The sequence below is a fragment of the Canis aureus genome, chromosome 36 (assembly GCF_053574225.1).
Source record: "Canis aureus isolate CA01 chromosome 36, VMU_Caureus_v.1.0, whole genome shotgun sequence".
NCBI lineage: Eukaryota > Metazoa > Chordata > Mammalia > Carnivora > Canidae > Canis > Canis aureus.
The window spans coordinates 6,829,725-6,853,234 of record NC_135646.1 but is presented as its reverse complement, the minus strand read 5'-3'; the positions used below and the strand labels follow the sequence as shown (position 1 = coordinate 6,853,234).

The window sequence follows — 23,510 nt, the reverse complement described above, 5'->3', positions numbered from 1 at the left end:
ATCCCTCTTCCAATTTTCTTCACACAAAATGGGCACTCAAGGTTTGGAAAATTGAGTCTATAGCAGACAGTTGCTCATCTTTGCCCTAATCATCCCATTTCAGCAGATTTGGCTTCTTTTATTCTTGTGCCATCACAGGAGCATAGAAGCATGGGTATGAGGAAGGAAACTCAAGCATGGAAGCAAAATTAAGAAAAGAAGTCTCTTTCCAATGGGCCCAAATAACTAACAATAGTGAACCCATGTATATTTAGCATTCCTTGCTGCCTATGCATTGTGGCAAGGACTTTAATTTTTATTTTCTTAAGTCTTTACAACAATAATATGAAAAAAAGCACTCACTATCCTAATTTTATTTTTAAAGAAACTGAGGCTTGGAGAGGTTAAAAAAAGCACACAACCAGTGACAGAAGGAGGGCTTACATAGGCAGCCAGGGTCCAAAATCTATGCTGTCCTCTATCGCCAAATCCCCTATCCTGCTATTTCCAGTGATGAGGGCATAGAGACAGAGAGTTTCCCTCTCCCCACACTGCTGGCTGAAAGAAGAGTGACTTCTGCCCTGACAAAATCATTACTGAGAACTCCCTTCAACTCCCATCTAGACTCAGTCGGGTTCTCCCCATGGGAAGGAGGAGATTTATATGATTAATGAAAAGAGAGGAAGGCCACAATCCACCGATCCATGTTCCTGCCTATTTGCAGTTAGCAAGTTAAATGTCAGAAACACAGCAGAGCTTACCATCCACACATTTCTATCCCACCAAGACTTGCTGTTTCATGGGGAAGTTTCCATTTTCCTTTTGGCTGACCGAATAAGCATCAGCTGTGCAATATAGATTTATTCGGCCTTGGGCCCCAGGTTTCATCACAAGGGCAAATAAAAAGGCAGTCTGTTTTACTTCATTCATATCCGAAGTGCTCTCTGGTTCAATTCCACAACCATTTAAGCCTATGATCTCCAGTTAATTCTTGGGTATAGGTCTAGATTAGCTCAGAACTCTGAAAGAGAAGGATGTGAATATTATGTGCTGCAAACTCCAATGCAGGGTCTTTTTATATACAAGGCACCCCAGTGGTCTTCAACACATGCACTTGGCTATGAGAAATAAAATCTTGAGCCTCTTACCTGGCACTTTAAAATATTGAGAACACATACCTTAATAAATACTGGAGAAGTTGACTAAAATCCTGCTCTAACAATGCACGGGACAGCTACATTTGAGAGGGCTTCTCTCTGAAGGTTTGTGTAAGACCAGCAGGTAATTCGAGAGCAAAGGGATGCTCCGACGTATCTTCACCTGACTTCCTTCTGTGTACATGCAACAGTGCTTCATGCCAGCTGATTTGAACAGTGCCATGGAACTTCCCCCACCCCTTGGAGTAGATGAGCCACCCTAGGCAAAATAGCTTTCTATCTAGGCAGAGTTCCTGGAATTGTGGGCAAAATATCCATGGTGCATATGAGATAAATTTCCAAACAGAAGAATGAGACTTTAAAACTTGTACTAAGATCCTTACTTATAAACATGTGGAGCATCAAGAAATTGTGATTTCAACCCATTTTACTCAAGACATGGATGAGTGGATGTATAAAATTAAATTTTGACATGTGCTTAATAAGAAGTTTACAAAGGTTTGCAGCATAATTATTTCACATGGATACTTCTGGCTACCTTCACAGAAAGATGGGCATTTCCCTTAACACGTGACTGTGACACATGACACAATTGGCTGATTTGGGATAGAACCGCTAGGAACACAAAGATGTTTATGTATAAAGTGTCTATTGTATGGTTTGCATGCAGCGGCTGAACTCCCTGGTCAGCTGCTCCCAACATGGGGTTGCAAATAGGTCTTGACAGCTTTGTGTTCTGTTTCAAGTTTATAGCCCCATTAAAAAATATTTAGAATTTTAAAACTTAAGATGCATGATTGTACCCCAGGCTATTATTCTGAAGAAGCACATTGGAATTCACTTACTAAATGTGATTTTTATTTTCCAAAGATTCTCCCTTCCTTCCTCCCTCTCTCCCTCCTTTTTTCCTTTCCTTCCTTCCTTCCTTCCTTCCTTCCTTCCTTCCTTCCTTCCTTCCTTCCTTCCCTTTCCTTCCTTTTTTCCTCCCTCACTCTTTCTCCCTCCCCCTTCCTTCCCTCTCTTTTCTTTTCTTTTCCTTATTTTTTAAACAAGAGACATTGCCCTTTACCACAAAGTGATAAAGAAGTCAGCAGTGACCTTGAATTACTGTTCACCTCCAATTTGTACTGGAATGTAGAATTCAGCTCAATCTAAGAGCAGTCCCCACATAATGAGAAAATTCCTACCAGGCCCTGTTTTTAGCCTAACAGTCCCCTTCCAGCCTCTCTGGGGCTTCAGAGTTGAAAGAGGGCTTCCTTAGTGGGACACTCAGCCTCCTATTTCCCTGGAGGGCTTATTTTTACGTATTTTTGACAGCCTGACATTTGACCTGAAGGTCAAGACTTTGACCCGATGAAATAGAGTTCAAATTAAGTCAATGGTTGTCTGACCTATTGTTATGTTTTCACCAGGTCCCTCTGCAAACAGAAAACTTGCTTCTCTAGTAATTCTCAAAAGATTAAATCTCTCTTTGGATCAACTGACCTCTTCTCTGATTCCTGCATTGGCAAGAATGAGCTGTGTTGAGAGGGGAAGTGGAGAAGGATTGGAATGATAAGGAGGTGCTAGGAAATATGTTGTGAACAGCACGGTGGAATGGAAGAACCCTGGATAGGGAACTACTGCTTTGCACAAAGCCTTCGGGCCCTGAGGACAGATGAACAGGAAACCACAATGTGTCAGCCTCAGGGACTTCTGCACTTGGACTAGCACCCCATCTTTGGAAAGGATCTCAGAAATCGTTTAGCCTGGAAATCTCTGAACATGTTTATCTTCTTGACCTTTTCTTCAAATCTAACTTAGATTACCAATTTATGAAACAGATACAATCAAAAACTGCTCTGGATGAGTCCCCCCTCCAAATGGCACTGAAATGCCTCTTCAAAGTCTCAGTCTACTTAGGCTGGAACAAAGCTTGAAGGCTGTAGGCCCAGCATAAGCCATGGCAGGGGCTTCTCTGCAGAATCTTGATGAGAGATGATATAACCCCACTCAGGAATTTACCCCAATACCCTTCCCCACCTCTCCACAGAGTCCTCTGGAGCCCCTCAAACAAGCCTACCCCTCTCCATCCATCCATGTGATGTTCTGTCAAATGCAGGCCCATGGCCAGTACGTCTCCTTGTGATCTGAAGCTCTCCTTATTTGTTAACACTGGATTGCTTGCTTTTTGAGGTCAGGGATTTTCTTTTTTTTTTTTGAGGTCAGGGATTTTCTGTTTTATTACAATAGCCTGGCACATAGTAAGTGTATTAAATGCTTGTCCTTGAGGAAGTAGAGATAGCTAGGAGGTAACAGAAGGATGATTAATAATAAGGCAATAGCAAGCCCTCCAATTATTGAACTAGGCATTGGGATTGAGATTTTCCATATATATCTGAGTTTTTTTGAACTTCTAACAAACATTATTAGCTCTGATAGGACAACTGACTCTGAACTGACATAGCAGGGCCACACAGGTCACTAGTAGAGGAACTGGCATTGGGATCTGAACATATCTCAGCTTTTATTTATATTTATATTTATATTTATATTTATATTTATATTTATTTTTAAACGTTTTTATTTTATTTTATTTTATTTTTTATAAATTTATTTTTTATTGGTGTTCAATTTGCCAACATATAGAATAACACCCAGTGCTCATCCCTTCAAGTGCCCACCTCAGTGCCCATCACCCAGTCACCCCCACCCCCCACCCTCCTCCCCTTCCACCACCCCTAGTTCGTTTCCCAGAGTTAGGAGTCTTCATCTTCTGTCTCCCTTTCTGATATTTCCTACCCATTTCTTCTCCCTTTCCTTCTATTCCCTTTCACTATTATTTATATTCCCCAAATGAATGAGACCATATAATGTTTGTCCTTTTCTGATTGACTTATTTCACTCAGCATAATACCCTCTAGTTCCATCCACATCTAAGCAAATGGTGGGTATTTGTCATTTCTAATGGCTGAGGAATATTCCATTGTATACATAGACCACAGCTTCTTTATCCATATATCTCAGTTTTTGATCACAGTGATGGAGTCTAGAAATTGAGCCCATCATTTAGCCTGAGAATCTCTGAAGGGCTAGCAGATGCTCAGTAGAGACAACAGCTGGGGAGGGAGGAAAGGAAAACTCAGTGTATTCCAACTGTGCTTTGATTGTGAAGGAGTCTGACTTACTGTTTGGGAATTTTTCCTAATAAAGATGGATGTGCCTCTACCGTCAACATCACCCCCAAGTTCCTCTCTGTCTTTCTGTCCACCAGTTCCCTTCCTGATCCAGGCTTTTAATTCCAGCAGTCAATGGGTGGGTACTGTCTGGATTCCTAAAGAGTTTATGCTACTAGAATATTCCCACCCGGAGATGTCTGCTATCCAGTGATGTCATACATTAGAACCAAGCAAGGAAGGAGATGGGCTGGAGGACATGGGATGATAGATGTACATGGAAGTGGGTGGCACAGCTTCATAGCAGGTGCTTAGCATGTTCGGTGTTCTCCTTTCCTTTACGAATGTCTCCTTTCCCACAGTCTCCGTCTCTAATTTTCTCCTCTGGTGGCTCTTATTTTATCCCAGACCATCCATGAAAATGATACATCACCTTTTCAACTCCTGCTCCCACCATCAGGACAACGAGCTCCCTCCTGCTGCTCAGCACCCACCTTCCCTCTGCATGGCACCCTCTCTCACCACACCCTGATGCTTCTCCCTTCTTTGCTGACCTCAAGGTGAGGATGTAGGGCTTTTGAGGCCCCTTATTTCATTATTACTAGAACCTGAGATTTGGTTTCCTGCTTCAGAAGCTACACGGCAAAGGAAGACAGTGGAAGGAAGAGAGGTTTGGCATGCTGGCTGGTGCCAAAGATTTGGTTAGGTCTTTAAGGCCAGAGTCCAAGTGACTTGGGATCAGGGTAAGAATACACATTTGAGATTCATGGAGGAAACACCCATCTCTCAGGCAGGGGGGATCTCAGAGAGCAATTTATTAACTAATGATAATCCCTTCCATATGTTCCAGCACTTCACAGCTCACCAAGGCTTCCTCGTATATTAATCTCATTTGATTTTTACCTCAGCTCTCAGGGGCTGCCAGGAAAATATCATCATTCCCATCCTACACACACTGTGCACTTCTTAGTAAGGGGACCAAAGTTGTGTGACTTGTCCACAGTCACTCACACTTTTTGTGTTAAGAACCAGGGCTGAAGCCTGGGTTTTCAGAATTGTGAAGAGCCTATGAGTGAGGCAGGTAGATAAAACACCTAACAAAAAAAATGTCTTGTACAATTCTGTTTTCTGCAAGTCCTAGTCTATATCCTCATTTCCTTTCTGGATCCTGGACTTCTTCTCTGTTTTCATTCACTATCGTGGAAACATAGATGAAACAGAGTGATGTAGAGAACAGGAAAGGAGGAGGAAAGCGGCTCTTGCTCTCCTGGGACTGCTTCTAACACAGGCTGATGCCTTGTGAAACCTGTGTCTAGCCTGACGTTGGTAGGTGTAATCAGCAGAGACTGGGGAATGGTGTCCATCTCCACCTTGGCTTCACTGCCTCCCTCCCTTCCCACCCTGATTTTGTGGTTTGTTAATTGCTTGAGACAAGGGAATGGGAGGTGTCCAGGCTGTGTCTTCTGGTTCAATCTTACCTCTCCCTGGCCCTTAAACATTTCTCAGAGGCCCTATCAGAGAATAAGAGACAGACTGTAGACCTCATCCTTCCTGGGCTTGCACTTAGGTACCAGAATTATCTCCCCCTACAAACCTTCCCCAGGCTCCCACCCACCCAGCCACCCTCACCCGCCCAACTTCCTGGAAATCTCTGTTCCTCTAAAGCAGGCTTTGGCTTTGTTCCCAGAATCAGACAGAATGAAAACGCTTTCTAAGAAAAACATGAACAAGGGAATTACATTCTGATCTGATGTTCCTTCATCAAGACAATTGTGTTTGCTCTTCAACAACATTGCTTTATTCCTTTTTCTGTAAAGGCTGCTCCGCTAGGTCAAAAAAGTAACTGGAATTTGTTTTCTCCCTAGTAATTAAAAAACAAAATCCAACCCATATGAATTGCTATCTTATTCTGGTAAAATGTCATTAATTGTCCTGTTAGCACTGTTGTACAATAGCCTGGAATGATGGTCCTGGGAAGTCTGTGGGTATCTCTTCTTTGAAAATATTTAATGGATTGAGAAACCCTGAAGAGATCCTGGATTATGACTCTCTCTGTTCTCTACCCATAGCTCAAATTGTGTTCTTTCATAGTCCAATTACTGAATCCCTCTTACTGCCACCATCTTTGGATAAGGCTCTCAAGCAGCATGACTGTTGCCCAATGTCTAGTGCTCCAAAACACCCATTCTTTCCCCTCCCTAACTGCCGGCAGCACAGTACATACTGTGTTGTTTGGATGTTGACCTCATTTGATCTTCAAATCATCGTTGAAACTGGCTTTCCCATAGGAAAAGAACTTCAGGTCACAGACTACAACCATTGTGTTTATCTCACACAATATTGTTCTGAAGGCTTCTGTCAACTTAATTCAAGTGTGAAGCACTAAGCTGGCGCTCAATAGAAGTTGGGGAGCAGTTTAACTACAGGATATACTGTTTATTACTTTAAAATTGGAGCTGCTTCCTTTAGTAGCAATGTGGGGCTATCTGCCAAGCCCTGTGTTGGATGCTGCAGATACCAAGATGGCTATGAACAGTCCCAGCCTTGGACTCTAAAGAAATTCTTATTGGGTTTTCATTTCTCAGTTTATAGGTCTTTCATCTAGACTCTGCCTTTAAGATTACTCAACTGCTATATTATGATTAATTTTTGTTTCAGCCCTTACCTGTGTCTTAGACCTCTTAAAAAAGTAGCAAAAGCAATGGTGAGAACAAAGGGAAGCATAGATTTGAGTTCTGTTCTTAATTCACTCTGGGACTGTAGATTTTTCTCTTCTCCGATCTCAGTGAATCTTTATGCAACATGAGAGGAATAGGGATGCAAGGGACCCTAGAGATAAAGTCATTCCTGGTTGAAAGATACAAATATTTATTAAGAGATGACTATGCCAAGATGTTGGAGATGGAAAGGCACTTGAAATTTGGTCCCTGACCCTGATGGGCTTATCGTCTAGCAACAGAACAATCTGTCTTGTGCCTAGCACATGCCTTGAACTTGGTAATTACTGGTGGATATTAATTTGGGCAGGGATTTAGGACTTGTTCTTTTACCACATTTGCTATTTCCAAGTGCAACTGATCACCTTTCTACCTTCTGTTTCTGGAGGAGAAAGATATGTTCTGATATAGGTCCTGAGTATTCCCATAAGATCTATAACTGGCTTCATGATGTAGAAAAAATAAAAATAAAAAAATAAAAAACCCCAAAACATTGAATTAAAGCTGGAACATCCAGTTCCATAACTTTGGGTAAGTCATAGCCTTCTTTTGTCCTCTTCTGGTAATGAATGGTTTAAATTAGATGAGTTCTGGGGTCCCTCCCACTCTAGCATTCTTTGAGCTGAAGATCATGGCCACATCACTTGGCCATTCTACCGGTGTCCTGGCTCTCTTCTCAGGAACATGTGTCTAAACTGAGATGTTTAATTGTCTCTTCTCCTGCCCTTTTCTCCCTTTGACTCTATCCCCAGTTTCTGTACTCCAGATCCACTGCCTTGGGCCTGCCATATGTATGTCTGCTTCCCAGCTTCTCAGTTCCTCCTTATTTTCCTGTTCTGCTCTCTCCTTCTTGGAATCAGAATCTCTCTCTCCTTGAATTTTCCCAATCCTCCTAATCTGACTGATGAATGCCACCTTGTCCCCCTCAGCTTGAACTATATTGTGCTCCTGTGAATATATCTCCTTTAAAGCTTTATGGCATCTATTTTACAAGCAATGTAAAAATGAGGATGCTAATTCTTAATTTTTATACTCAACTCCTTACAAACTATCCCTTTGTATTTCAGTCATTTCTATTGCTACTCAAGGTTACATAACCTCACTCTATGTACCTGGCCCCATGTCCTCTACTGCTGGCTAAAATGCTTCTGTAATTGGTGACTAGTATAGCACATAAGCATGTATTAGGGAAAAAAAAAACAACTTTCAAAGATGTTGTAGGAATCTACAGCTGCTTTGTCTGAGTAGCTGGTTATTCATTTGGCAGCTTGCATTTTTGTTTAACATTGATAACTAAATACTTGTTTATTAATAACTAAATACTATTTACCTATTTAGGTAATGAGTATTTACTCATTAATTTGGAACATTGTTGCCCTCTTGAAAATTTTTCTCAGAGGCATTTAAATTTATTTTAATCCCTTGATAATCAAGTTGCTATATTTTGCTTACTTAAGTCATAACAAAATAACTTAAAACTATTAAAATCAACTTTTTTTACATTACTTCAGGGAAAAAATTACCCTTTTTAATCTACACCTTCTTTGTCAATAACTTGCATTTTCCCAGAGTAATAGTGGTTTTGATAACATGTTTTTTTTTTTTTTTTTGTATAATATTGGATTCCTTAAGAGGGCAATTAACACAGTATAGCAGAAGACACTGTCATTAAACTTTTCATTATTGTTTTATTTTGCATTTTTCTCTTGCCATAGTTTAGAAAGTGTGAGAGGCGGAACTCTCTGTGGGTAAGAGACAGGCAAGATGGTCTTGGAAGAGCTGGGATGGCAACTGGAGGCAAGACATGGATGCTTACAGGTAGGAGGAAATTCCCCTCCTGTCCACCCAAGTGCAGGAAGGGACTGACATCAATCCTGCAAAACTGGAACTAGACAATCCCGAGGACTTAGCAGTAAGACAGCATTTTCTTTTCAGTTGATGGCTTTAGTCAGTGAATGAGACACAATTTAAGGAGAAAAAGTATCAGTGATCAAACTTCAGAAGTTTCCAAAGACGAATCCCAGGGTCAATTCATCTGAGATGTAGTACAATGGAGAATACATTTAACATTCTAAGACAAACAGGGAAAATTCCATCTCTTGGGTGAGTTAAAACCCTCCCATGGGCCTTATTGGCAGATAAGCCCCACCTTGCCCAGACTGAGACATTTTCTGACCTGGGGTCTTTGTCTCATGTTATCTTTTGTTTCCACTCCCTCTTGCTATCCCCAGTCCAACAGACAAAAATGCCTCACACATATTCCCTCCTTCTTGTTTCTCCTCAACTTCCCTCCTAGTTGTGAGTAGTGTATCATTCCTCTCAGAGTCTCCAGTCCTTCATCCTATGCCTCCACTGCTAGCAGTACTTTCTAGTCAGTCCAGCACACCAAGAGTCAGCATTTAGTATTAGTCAGTGGTAAGACCTCAGGGAGATTAGGTGAGCACATAGCCCAGAGAAGCCTCTGGGAGGGAAGTGAGGGTAGCATTTTGATGGATGTCTGAGATTTAAAGGACAAATAAAGAGTGGGGAGGGCATTTCTTCCAAATGCAGAGAAGACATCATTTGCAAAGGCAAGAGCCAGACTACCTGACTAGGATGCTATGAAACTGCAAAGTGAGCCTTGGGATTTTTAGTAGGTTGGTTTTTGACTGGAGAGAAAAATGGGAGAGGAGTAAAGAGCCTTAAGGCAGATGAAATTCAAGAGGTAGTGATGGGCCACAGTAAGCAATTCAGAGTTTATCAAGAGATAAGGGAAGCAGTTCTTTCAACAGAGAATGCCAAGGTCAGACTCAGTCAGAGCTCTGGGTTTATCTTGTGTCACACTCCATTCTCTACACCCAACTCCATACACCTATTCCTGCATACCTCCCTACCATGTCCACCACCACTCCACCTCTAACACCACCACCTCCCTACCCTATCACCTCTGCTAACCCCTTCACCACCACTCCCATCACAACCTCCTCTATCACTATGTCCCTCCCCATATCTCCCTTACACTTTCCTCACCCCTACCCCCGCATCCCCCGACTTTGACGACCCAATTCTACTACCACTTCATCCAGACTTCTACCACCACCATTTCTCTCACCGCAGGAGTACATTTCCAGTGGTTACCAACTGACCATACTATCATTTATTCATGGAGTATGTGCCACTGCCTCCCCCACCACCAGCACCACCACCTCCACCATAAGGGGTATGCTGAGTTACTGTCTTTGTTCTCCTGGGAATAGCTTTGTCGGGGTAAAAGGGAAGATCAAGGAGGCGGCTTGTGTTTCTTCTCTGCACATCTCATACATTTTTCCACTGCTTATCAGCAGAATTGACTATGAAAACACAACTTATTTTTGTTCCTGTGACTACCACTCAATTGAACTCACTGGGAACTAAGCAGCATAGGCATCCAAAGTGTTCTGCAAATGGGACCTAAGGCCCCATCTCCTTTGAGGAAGGTGTTCTGGTCTACTGGTCCTTTCCAGATGAGACCTCTAGCTCCAATGCCAGCCAACTGGATTTCATGAGAGAAAATTCTCCCACAGTGAGTTAAATGGCTGAGAAGTAAAAGGGCCAAAGGTAGGACTGGAATCTGCCAGTTCTTAAACAGGTGACCAGGGTCCTTATTTCTTTTTAGAATTTTTTTTTTTAATTTTTATTTATTTATGATAGTCACACAGAGAGAGAGAGAGAGAGAAGCAGAGACACAGGCAGAGGGAGAAGCAGGATCCATACACCGGGAGCCCGACGTGGGATTCGATCCCGGGTCTCCAGGATCACGCCCTGGGCCAAAGGCAGGCGCTAAACCGCTGCACCACCCAGGGATCCCCCCAGGGTCCTTATTTCTTACCCGGGCCCCCAGTTTTCTATCTGCAAAATTAAAACATTGGAGTCATTGATCCTAAGAACTCCTTGCATTTACTACTTGAGGATTGACTCTTCTTGGGCTAAGCTCACCACAAGAGCAAGAAGTTAGTGAGGATGTTTTCTCTCAATGTGGTCTCCCAGGAAAGGACTCACCCATGTTCTTGAGAAATCAATGTTCCTTTCTCAGGATCAGATGGGACTTTTAGACCAGGGTAAGTCTATATCCAGCTCTCAGCTGGCAATACCATTATCTATTTATTGAGCATTATCATTGATTTGTTGAGTGCCAGCCAGACACTATGCTAAATATTTTTCAAGCCTCTTGTCATTTTATCCTTCTAGCAATCTTATGAGATATATACTACTGAGATCCTCTTTATAGAAGAGGAAACTGAAGTTTGGAGAAACAAGTCATTCAGGAATCATTATGGAACAGAGAAATAGCAGAGCAAGCCAGGACCACCACAGCTACCTTATTTTCATGCTCTGTGCAAAATATGCAAAATGGAAATGTGGGATTCCTTGTTCAAAAGACAGGAAAAAATTGTCATTAAATGTGTTATAAAATATAGAGCTATTTCCATTCTTTCACAAAGTCTTTTAACTTGTTATGGTATTTTTAATTTACTGTATTTAATGTTGTAAGTGAAGGAAAATTAAAACCAGATATTATTAGCATAGATTTTATTGTTCACCCCTATATTGTGCAATAATACCTTTAAATGCAAATATAAGAGCATTGTACTCCTGTGAAGAATCACTGAATTACACAATTCATATTTTGTAGCTCCTATGTACACACGTTTCATTCTTACCAGAACAATGTAAAAACTGCACAAAACTAGTTCCAATAATTTTACTTAACTTTTTAATAAAAAAAACACTATCTTGAGTTGCCAGTGAGTACAGAAGGCTGAGAAGGAATGGAACAGTGAGTTGCCCAAATGTTCCTTTTCTTTCTGTCATCCTTCTCCATGCATGTGGTTGACTAACAGGGAAGTAACATGAGTAATAAAGGATGTGATAAGATTCCTTACTTACTGTTGTTTCTTGGAATGGCATCGCCTTCGAAGCAAGTTGCACATGAAGCATTCCAATGGCAAATGTGGCTTCTCTGGGCTGCTGGAGGCCCAATTCACTCCGTCATAGGCACCACCTGCTCACCTGGTACTTGCTTTGAGTCTCACCAAACTCCAGTTCATTGTGGTTCTACCAGAATGCTGTGTTCATGGGATTTATGAACATTATATGCAAATAGAGTGCCAAGAAACAGCAGGAAACACTTGTTCTGTGGCTTCCTCATGCTCCATGGTCCCATTGAACTTCACTTACAAAACCCAAGTAAAAAGATACAATTACTAAGGATTTTGCCATGGCAATGGCAGAACAATAAACCAAGCATAGGGGCCTTGTCAGTATAAGGCTCTGGGGGATGCACTAGCTTTGTGCCCCTAAAGCCAGCCTTGACCAAGACTTGCACTTGAATCCACTTCAGCACAAATCTCACTCTAACCCGCTGTGATATGTTGACTCCAGCTGAATTCAAGGAGTTATAACTAACTCAAGGAGTTAGACCCTTCAGACTTTATTCTTCCCATGTGGTCAGTAGTTTTAAAATATGCCCATAAATTATTTACCTCTCTTAAGTATGGACTATACTCAGTGATTTACTTGTTACAAATATAATGAGGCTAAATGAGGGAGTAAGACTTCCAAGAATAAAAGAAAGACACTACACCTTCAGTTTTCCTTTCTTGTTTTGATCACTTGTTCTGGGGGAGGCCAGCTGCCATAACATGAGGACATAGCCCTAAGGAGAGCTCCCCATGCAGAACAACCAAGGTCACTTGATATAGGCCAGTCAAGAACTAAAACTTCTTGCTAATAGTCATGTGAGTGTGCCATCTTAGAGACAGATCCTTCAGCCTCCATCAAGGCCTTCATAAGATTTCAATCTTGGCTAACATTTTAACTACAATCTCAACAAGAAGCCTCTGTGTTTTGGGATAATTGACTATACAGCAATAGACAACTAATATACCACTGTTTTAAATAGAATTATACCCTTAGTACAATTCAAAGAATCAAAGCTATTTCCAGGAGTTGTTCTGGCAATGTTAGAAGTCTTGGGAGATCTGAAAATGGACAAGAGACAAGCCTCTACTTATAGGGTACACAGTAGAGAGAAGAAGCAGAAGATACTCAAATTTATAGGTGTCATTTCTTTTAGGCATCATTTAATAAGATCAGGGCTTATTTCCTGCTCTTGATAGTTGGTGGATCCAACATCTACCACCATGCCCAAACACTCACCAGAAGGAGAAGAATTGCTAATCTGATTGTTGGTTTAGTAACAGATGATATAGGCACCCTAGGGTGTATTCCTTGGTGCTGACTTCAAGTTTCACTGCCATTTGGAGGACCAAGTTGAGGCACATTCTACACAGTTCCTCAACAGACTCCAACAGTAGTAAGCCTCAGCAGCTCAGACCCTTTTCTCCATCCCTGTCTCACTCCACCAACCTCTGTGTATTAGCTCCCTGCAGTCACCCTTGGGGGGACCTGGATGGAGGTGTTGGAACAAAATCAAGACAGTTGGTCAGTTTGGCATTTTGGCAGGCCATGCTTTACAAGTGAGTGAAGTTGCTGTCTCCTAAAAAGAAAGGAAGTTCAGACTTCTCTCTACTTTTCTTCTCTTACACGACAGAATGATTGACCACAGGCCAATGGCCTTGGTAGGAAAAAAAATGGCCAAATGGCCTAAGGAAAAAAAATGTGTATTTTCTCACTGTTCACAACACTATTTTTCTCTTGTCATTTTTATGTATGCTTCAAATTGGGCTTTCCTTATAGCACTAATGCTTATTAAGACGTTATCCTGAGGTTGAAGGTTAGTTAGCTGTGAGAGAAGCAGAGATCTACCTAGGATGGGATCAGCAACATACAGGTACCAGAAATCATCACTGCATAAAGTCTAATATTAAAAAGCACAAAACCACTGGAAGCCTGGATCATTTGTACTTAGCAGTTGGTCCATTTTCTTGGTCTAGTAGTCTAAGGGACTGGTGTCCCTAGACTAGAAGAGGCAGATAGTATCATGGCTGAGGATGGAATTAGATCACAGAGAAGGAGATTTATTTAGGGTATAGCTGTAATTGACAGGATAAGTTGTGGGGGGCTAGCTTTAGCAGCCATGAGTCTTAGTTGTTTTTTTAAGTAGCTAGTATATCTGTTTATTTTAGCAGTATTGACAGTGATCACCAGGTTTAACAAAAATAGGGACTCAACTGGGAAAAGACAACTGGAAGGAGTACATATCTGATATTGATGGGAATGGTTATTTCTATTCAAGAGGTCAGAGGAGGGGTTTTTTTGGTCTCCCCAAGAGTCCTGAAGAAGCTCCACTTCTCTCCAACTTCCAAATGTATCCAGACAGGACAGGACTGCTGTCAGAACTGCTTATATCACAAGCATTATCATGGTCTTTGAGGTTTGGGTTGTCCTGGGCAGTATAACATTTTTGATGGCTAGGCATTCACAAGTATTCTGTTCTCCGTCCTGCTCTGTCTGTGGCAGGGACTGAAGAAGTGCCAGCCTTTTGGGGGGTGTAGGGAGGAACCTTTTACACTTTGCCCCTCTGAGTCTAGAGAGGTAGAACTTTCTCCCAACATAATGTAAAGGGAAATCCTGACTCTTTATCAATCGAGGTAGACATAACCTGGGTGTTTGTGGGAGCCTGAAGTTGTGGGGACTATATTTCTTCATTGATTAATGCTTTGAAGATCACAGTCCTAGCAAGGCTCTTGCTTCTTTTTTCTGCTTCCCCAAGGGAACAGATGGAGCAAGCGTATTGTATTTGGTAATGTACTTGAACTTCATGTAGTAACTCCCCAGGACACTGCCTCCCTGCAGTGGGGAACATGCCATTTTCCAATGTATCTGCCTCTAGCTGACCCTGCTGTGTAGATGAGATGTCTTTATTCAGCAGGAAATAACCAGAAGCCCCACTTTGGACATATACTTTGCTTCCTCCATTCCAACCATTTCTAGAGGTGGACACTGAGGAATTATATTTGGGGCTGCTATATCAATATATATATATATATATATATATATATATATATATATTACAAACACAAATATTCATATACATATTTTTGAATCATTTGAAAGTCAGTTACAGACTTTCTACTTTATTCCTAAACACTACTATGCCACAGCGTGTACTTCCTGAAAATGATGACATTCTCTTATATAAACACGAAACAATGATCAAAACCAGGAAATTAATATTGATGCAGTGTAGATAGGATCTAATCTACAGGCCTTATTTATATTTTGCCAAATGTTCCAGTGATGTTTTTAATAACGGAAGAAAATTCTGGATCATGCTTGGCTTTTGATTGCCATGTCCCTCGAAGCTGCTTTAATTTAGCAGTCCCTCAGTCTTTGCCATTGATGAAAGTGACAATTGAGGAGGATGCAAACCCCAGTTATTTGGTAGAAGGTTTCTCAAGCTGGGTTTGCCTGATGTTTCTTCTCGATTAGATTTAGGTTACATGACTTTGGCAAAAAACCCACAGATGTGATGCTGTTTTCTTCTCAACGCATTAGATGAGGAGGCACCTGGCATCTATGTGTCTCATATCTGGAGGTGCTTTTCTTGATCTTTTGGTTAAGATGGTGTCTGCCCAGTTCCTCCACTAAAAAGTCACTATTTTCTTGCTTGTAATAGATAAGTACCTTGGGGTGGGAGGGGACAGTGAGATTATAGAAGTATCCTGGTACTGCTTAAATTCCCACGTGTTAGTTTTAGCATTCATTGGGGATTTTGTTTAAATCAATTATTATTATACTGGTTACCTAAGAGTAATGTTCTAATTCCATCATTCTTTCTATGATTATTTGTTGCTTTTCTTCTGTGAGAAAAGCATCCCCTTCTTATCTATTTTGTTTATTAATTCATTCACCCATTTGGGTCAGTGTAGACTAATGGATTTTCTTCTCTTCAGTGGATTGCATTCCTTTGCTCTGATTATTTGGAGCTCAGATTGTCCCAGATTTTGCCAATCCAAGCTCTTTCATACTGGCTTCTATGTCCATCTGACATATCTGCATCATCCTTTGTGCACTTCCTTTCTTTTTGGCACAAAATATTTTCTTTTTTTTTTTTTTGCCTTTCTTTTTTTTTTAATTTATTTTTTATTGGTGTTCAATTTACTAACATACAGAATAACCCCCAGTGCCCGTCACCCATTCACTCCCACCCCCCGCCCTCCTCCCCTTCTACCACCCTTAGTTCGTTTCCCAGAGTTAGCAGTCTTTACGTTCTGTCTCCCTTTCTGATATTTCCCACACATTTCTTCTCCCTTCCCTTATATTCCCTTTCACTATTATTTATATTCCCCAAATGAATGAGAACATATAATGTTTGTCCTTTTTCGATTGACTTACTTCACTCAGCATAATACCCTCCAGTTCCATCCACATTGAAGCAAATGGTGGGTATTTGTCATTTCTAATAGCTGAGTAATATTCCATTGTATACATAAACCACATCTTCTTTATCCATTCATCTTTCATTGGACACCGAGGCTCCTTCCACAGTTTGGCTATCGTGGCCATTGCTGCTATAAACATTGGGGTGCAGGTGTCCCGGCGTTTCATTGCATCTGTATCTTTGGGGTAAATCCCCAGTAGTGCAATTGCTGGGTCGTAGGACAGGTCTATTTTTAACTCTTTGAGGAACCTCCACACAGTTTTCCAGAGTGGCTGCACCAGTTCACATTCCCACCAACAGTGCAAGAGGGTTCCCTTTTCTCTGCATCCTCTCCAACATTTGTGGTTTCCTGCCTTGTTAATTTGCCCCATTCTCACTGGCGTGAGGTGGTATCTCATTGTGGTTTTGATTTGTATTTCCCTGATGGCAAGTGATGCAGAGCATTTTCTTATGTGCATGTTGGCCATGTCTATGTCTTCCTCTGTGAGATTTCTGTTCATGTCTTTTGCCCATTTCATGATTGGATTGTTTGTTTCTTTGGTGTTGAGTTTAATAAGTTCTTTATAGATCTTGGAAACTAGCCCTTTATCTGATATGTCATTTGCAAATATCTTCTCCCATTCTGTAGGTTGTCTTTTAGTTTTGTTGACTGTATCCTTTGCTGTGCAAAAGCTTCTTATCTTGATGAAGTCCCAATAGTTGATTTTTGCTTTTGTTTCTTTTGCCTTCGTGGATGTATCTTGCAAGAAGTTACTGTGGCCGAGTTCAAAAAGGGTGTTGCCTGTGTTCTCCTCTAGGATTTTGATGGAATCTTGTCTCACATTTAGATCTTTCATCCATTTTGAGTTTATCTTTGTGTATGGTGCAAGAGAGTGGTCTAGTTTCATTCTTCTGCATGTGGATGTCCAATGTTCCCAGCACCATTTATTGAAGAGACTGTCTTTCTTCCAATGGATAGTCTTTCCTCCTTTATCGAATATTAGTTGACCATAAAGTTCAGGGTCCACTTCTGGGTTCTCTATTCTGTTCCATTGATCTATGTGTCTGTTTTTGTGCCAGTACCACACTGTCTTGATGACCACAGCTTTGTAGTACAACCTGAAATCTGGCATTGTGATGCCCCCAGATATGGTTTTCTTTTTTAAAATTCCCCTGGCTATTCGGGGTCTTTTCTGATTCCACACAAATCTTAAAATAATTTGTTCTAACTCTCTGAAGAAAGTCCATGGTATTTTGATAGGGATTGCATTAAACGTGTATATTGCCCTGGGTAACATTGACATTTTCACAATATTAATTTTGTCAATCCATGAGCATGGAATATTTTTCCATCTCTTTGTGTCTTCCTCCATTTCTTTCAGAAGCGTTCTATAGTTTTTAGGGTATAGATCCTTTACCTCTTTGGTTAGGTTTATTCCTAGGTATCTGATGCTTTTGGGTGCAATTGTAAATGGGATTGACTCCTTAATTTCTCTTTCTTCAGTCTCATTTTTAGTGTATAGAAATGCCACTGATTTCTAGGCATTGATTTTGTGTCCTGCCACGCTACCGAATTGCTGTATGAGTTCTAGCAATCTTGGGGTGGAGACTTTTTTCATCTTGTTTTGTATTTTTCCCTACTCTAGCCCCGGAATCCACCATTTCTCAAAAACGTCTTGGTTCCTTTTAGTGGCAAATGGCATTTAGATCAATGCTATGGGCATGATTGCTTCTAAATCCTATCAGCAAATATAAAAAAACGGATGTATGCATGCATATACACTCATACATACAAGTTCATGTGTGTGCAAATATAATATCTACATGCTTGAAACTATGAGTTTCCATGGATCCCCCCACGCAAGTTCAGTGGCATAGGATTCTTTCCATTCTTTCCCGTATCTAGCTGGAACTTCCTTATCTAACAGTGAGAAATATGGCATCTATTCTCTACAATATATGCACTTATTTGCTCAGTACATTAAAAGTATTTTAAAAAATGCTAACCCGTGTTTCTTTGAATAAAAAGAACCTACTAACTAAAGTTCAATGTTTATTTAAAAATTGTTGGTGTTTTCCCTTGAGCCTTAGGGCATACAGTGTAAATACTATGTTCAGAAGCTATACAGGCTAGATTTTCTTTCCCACTTTAGCCTGGTTATATTATTTATTTGATTTTTGGCTTGGTCCACTTGCTTTTGTTTGAATCACATTTTAGGATTTTTTTCCTCCTCTCCTCGCTGAATTAAAAAAAAAGTCTATGTGAAATGTTAATACAATAGCCCAAGTCTGAAGTGCACAACAGATATGTGTCAAAACATGAGATTCTCCCAGTTTCATCTATCCTTTCAACCTCCTTCTCACTCACCCTTTATAAGTAACAGTGGTGGACAGAATTCTAAAATGACCCTCAATGACTTTGGCCATTTTAAAGGCCCACCCCTTCGAGTGTGCATGGAACTTGTACATATGGTGAGTTATCACTCTCATGATTATGTTATAAGGCAAAAGAGAGATTTGTCTAATCACATGAGTTCTTTCAAAGCAGAATTTTCTCAGTCTGGAATCAGAAGTCAGAGCCACTCAAAAGATTTGACACATCATTGCTGTCTTGAAGATGGGAGGATCGTGTGGCAAGGAGTAGAGGCAGAGCCAAGAATCTGAGCAGCCTCTGGCTAAGAGCCTGCAAGAAAACGTGGACCCTGAATCCTGCAACATCAAGAAACTGATTTCTACCAGCAATCTGCATACACTTGGAAGTGGGTTCTTCCCCAGAATCTCCAGATAAGAATTCAGACAGGCGGACACCTTGATTTCGTCTGCATGAGACTCTCAGCAAAACCCCAGTCAAGCCCACCCAGACTTCTGGCCTACAGAACAGTGAGTTAATAGATGGGTTTTGTCTTCAGCCACTGCAGTAATACACAATAACATAGCAACCGGTCAATTTAGTTTCTAGTTTATCCTTATGGTATTATTATTATTTTTGTGAGTAGACACATGTCATTGGCTTTTTTATCCTTCTCCCTTAAACAAAGGTAAGCATACCATTTATACTCCATTGTAGTTTGCTTTTTTCACTTAATATATCCTGAAAATTGGGATCCCTGGATGGTTCAGTGGTTTAGTCCCTGCCTTTGGTACTGGAGTCCCAGGATCTAGTCCCACATCAGACTCCAGCATGGAGCCTGCTTTTCCCTCTGCCTATGTCTCTGCCTCTCTCCCTCTGTGTCTTTCATGAATAAATAAATAAAATCTTTAAAAAAAATATATATATATATTCTGAAAATCCCTCAACCTTAGTTCAGAGAATTCTTTCTTCATTGCTTCTTCCTGCAACAGAGTACTTGACTGTGTGATTATAACACAGTTTATGAAACAACTTTCTTATGTCTGGTTATATAAGCTGTTTCCCATAGTTTGCGATTGTAAATAGTGCTGCAATGTATAACCCTTCCCATCCTCAAGGAAATTTCTAGACGTTATACTTCCAGGCCAAAAGTACACATGTACACATGATTTTATTCAATATTGCCACATTTCTCTCATAAGGCTTGTACTATGATGACATTCCTGCCAGCAATGGAGTTATGTTGATGAATGTGTTTTGTATAGTTTATTTTTCTCCCTTGGGTATTTTTTTGGGAATTTTAATGGGAACATCAGATGTACACAAGCAGCCATACCTAAGCTCCAATCTATTAAATATTTCAGAGGATTTTTTTTCTTTTTCATAAATGTTGACAAATAACTTTCCAGAAAAATTGTTCTATATTCTCCCAACAGTATATGTGAGAGCCTGTAGGAAGGAACTGATTTTAATCTTTTAAAAAAGTGTAATTAGGCAACACTGAATAAACGTTTTGACCAAATAAGAAATGAGAGAATGTTAAAATCATACTTGTTTGAAATAAAAGGTGAAGGTAAATATTACCATTATTGTAAAATAAAGCATGGGGATATAAAAATATTCTGGAATTTTGCTTAAAAATTCAGTTATAATGATAAGTTTTACTATGAAATATTTAAGTTTTTAAACTTTGAATTACAGTGCCAGAATAGTATTTTCTCAGAACAGTCAGGTATCATATTGCTCATGCGTTCATTACTGAACACTGAATGTAATATTAAATAGGATCTCTTTCATTTGTGATCGGTGGTGAAGTAAGGTACTTTGGGAGTAGTGATTTTTTTTTCTAACATTTTCTTTCTTCACATTTTATTTATTTATTTTTCAAAGATTTATCCATTCCCTTTATTTTTTTAATAATAAATTTATTTTTTATTGGTGTTCAATTTGCCAACATACAGAATAACACCCAGTGCTCATCCCATCAAGTGCCCCCCTCAGTGCCCGCCACCCAGTCACCTCCACCCTCCGCCCTCCTCCCCTTCCACCACCCCTAGTTCATTTCCCAGAGTTAGGAGTCTTCCATGTTCTGTCTCCCTTTCTGATATTCCCTACCCATTTCTTCTCCCTTCCCCTCTATTCCCTTTCACTATTATTTATATTCCCCAAATGAATGAGACCATATAATGTTTGTCCTTCTCCAATTGACTTATTTCACTCAACATAATACCCTCCAGTTCCATCCACGTCGAAGCAAATGGTAGGTATTTGTCATTTCTAATGGCTGAGTAATATTCCAGTGTATACATAAACCACATCTTCTTTATCCATTCATCTTTCGATGGACACCGAGGCTCCTTCCACAGTGTGGCTGTTGTGGCCATTGCTGCTAGAAACATCGGGGTGCAGGTGTCCCGGCGTTTCACTGCATCTGTATCTTTGGGGTAAATCCCCAGCAGTGCAATTGCTGGGTCGTAGGACAGGTCTATTTTTAACTGTTTGAGGAACCTCCACACAGTTTTCCAGAGTGGCTGCACCAGTTCACATTCCCACCAACAGTGCAAGAGGGTTCCCTTTTCTCCGCATCCTCTCCAACATTTGTGGTTTCCTGCCTTGTTAATTTCCCCCATTCTCACTGGTGTGAGGTGGTATCTCATTGTGGTTTTGATTTGTATTTCCCTGATGGCAAGTGATGCAGAGCATTTTCTCATGTGCATGTTGGCCATGTCTATGTCTTCCTCTGTGAGATTTCTGTTCATGTCTTTTGCCCATTTCGTGACTGGATTGTTTGTTTCTTTGCTGTTGAGTTTAATAAATTCTTTATAGATCTTGGAGACTAGCCCTTTATCTGATAGGTCATTTGCAAATATCTTCTCCCATTCTGTAGGTTTGGGACTTCATCAAGATAAGAAGCTTTTGCACAGCAAAGGATACAGTCAACAAAACTAAAAGACAACCTACAGAATGGGAGAAGATATCCATTCACTTTAGAGAGACAGAGAGAGCGGGCTGAGAGGAGAGGCAGAAAGAGAGAATCATCAAGCAGATTCCTTGCTGAGTGCAGAGCTCCACACAGGGCTTGATCCTCTGACCCATGAGATCATGACCTGAGCCCAAACGGTCTGATGTTCAACCGATTGAGCCACCCAGGCACCCTTATATTCTTTATTATGTTAATATGGAATATATCAAGGATATTGATCTTTTGTCCTTAATAAATTTTGAGATGACAAAGTAAGCCTTCTGCTTTTATACTTAGAAAGTTAATAAAGTTTGTATTGTCTTGAGTGATTCATGACCTGAATCTAATTAAATAATTAAAAATTAAATATGGTGCTTGAAGTTTATTTTGTATTTTGCTTCATGTTAATTTTATTTTATAAATGCAAGTATACCAAAAAATTCACAAAGATCAAAATTATGACCAAAATATGTCTATCCAGGAAGATATCTTATTATTCTGACTCATTATTATTGAAATGTCTATAAGTATATTACCTCAAAAAGCATGCTCTTTCTAAATTTATCGAGCTAATATATTCTTTCAATTTTAATATTAACTGGAAATGCATTTTTCCCATTTATTTTGCTAATTGAAAATTCTTAGCAATTGTTTTATGTTCATGAGATTAACAGCTTTCATAATTGTTATAATTATTCCATCACTCTTTCAATAAGTTACATACATGTCTACCTCAAAGGACAAAGATTTTCAACACTTAGCACAGAGGGAACTCATCATTGAAAGCTACACTTATTATACTTACCTGATTCTGTGTATAAATATGCATCGTTCATATTACTAGTGTTGTTATGCCGACTATTTCTGATAGGACCCTATGAGATCACATGATTTTAATTACACAAAAGTTGAGAAGTGGCAGGATTAATGTTGAAGAAGAAAGAAGCTAAAGTTGAAGGGCTGATGTTTTTGAGAATACCAAGGCTAGAGCCAAATGTATGTATCCCTAAAATATATGATTTTAATTTAACTCTTATTTCTGGAGTACTATTCTCTCTTAGTTCAGTATGTGACTCTCCTAGCTGCTCATTAACTAATAGTTATTGATTCCCTACTGCCCTCACTTCTGGGATTACTTATTTTGCATGCATGTGTGTGCATGATTTAAATTATACTTGTGTGTTTATGCCACCCATGAGTACAGGAGAAAAATTTACTGTGCTGAGTGCTGAGTATAGAGTCCCCCCTTTCCGACGCCCATGTTTTCAAGATAAGCAACCCACAACTATTAGTTGAATAACTATTTTGAATGATTCATTAACTTGGCAACTATTTATTGAATATCATTAATTATATTAGCATTTACTCATATTAATCATAGGCATAATTGTTATCATAGGATAAGGAAACATTGACTCCAGCCCCAGGGAATTTACAACTACAGGCTGAATTAGCCACTGTAAAACTTCAAGATTAAACGTCCACAATTGTGCATGACTGGTATACCAATGTTTATTGGTAAAGATCATTTTACATCATCCTTCAATCAAAGAGAAGGGAATATCCTTATCCTTTTGAGTGACATTCACATATCTTTATTACATAGAAATATACTTTTCATAATATACTTCAATACTTCATTTGATGTTTTACACTTACTAATATATTTCTTTTTCCTCTATGAGTGTTCTTCTTTCCTTTACCAAATGGAAAACAGATTGTTTTGAATCTAGACTCTATGTTATTTTCTGCCTGAGGAATAACTACTTTCTATGGCATAAATTTCAGGTATAGCTGAAGGCGCAGGAGGGTTCCTGGCTGCTTTCTTGTGTAGCGGAAGAGATACT

At 40.0% G+C, this 23,510-nt stretch overlaps 1 long non-coding RNA gene across 1 annotated transcript in view; it reads right to left on the bottom strand.

The window, feature by feature from the left end:
* Window positions 1–23,510, bottom strand: part of LOC144305976 (uncharacterized) — a 35,607-nt gene that overhangs the window by 5,291 nt on the left and 6,806 nt on the right. Inside the window, exons 2-3 of the long non-coding RNA XR_013373007.1 lie at window positions 3,199–3,420; window positions 741–1,000 (exon numbers count right to left, since the gene is read on the bottom strand). This is a non-coding gene — a long non-coding RNA (uncharacterized LOC144305976). The remainder of the gene's footprint in view (window positions 1–740; window positions 1,001–3,198; window positions 3,421–23,510) is intronic.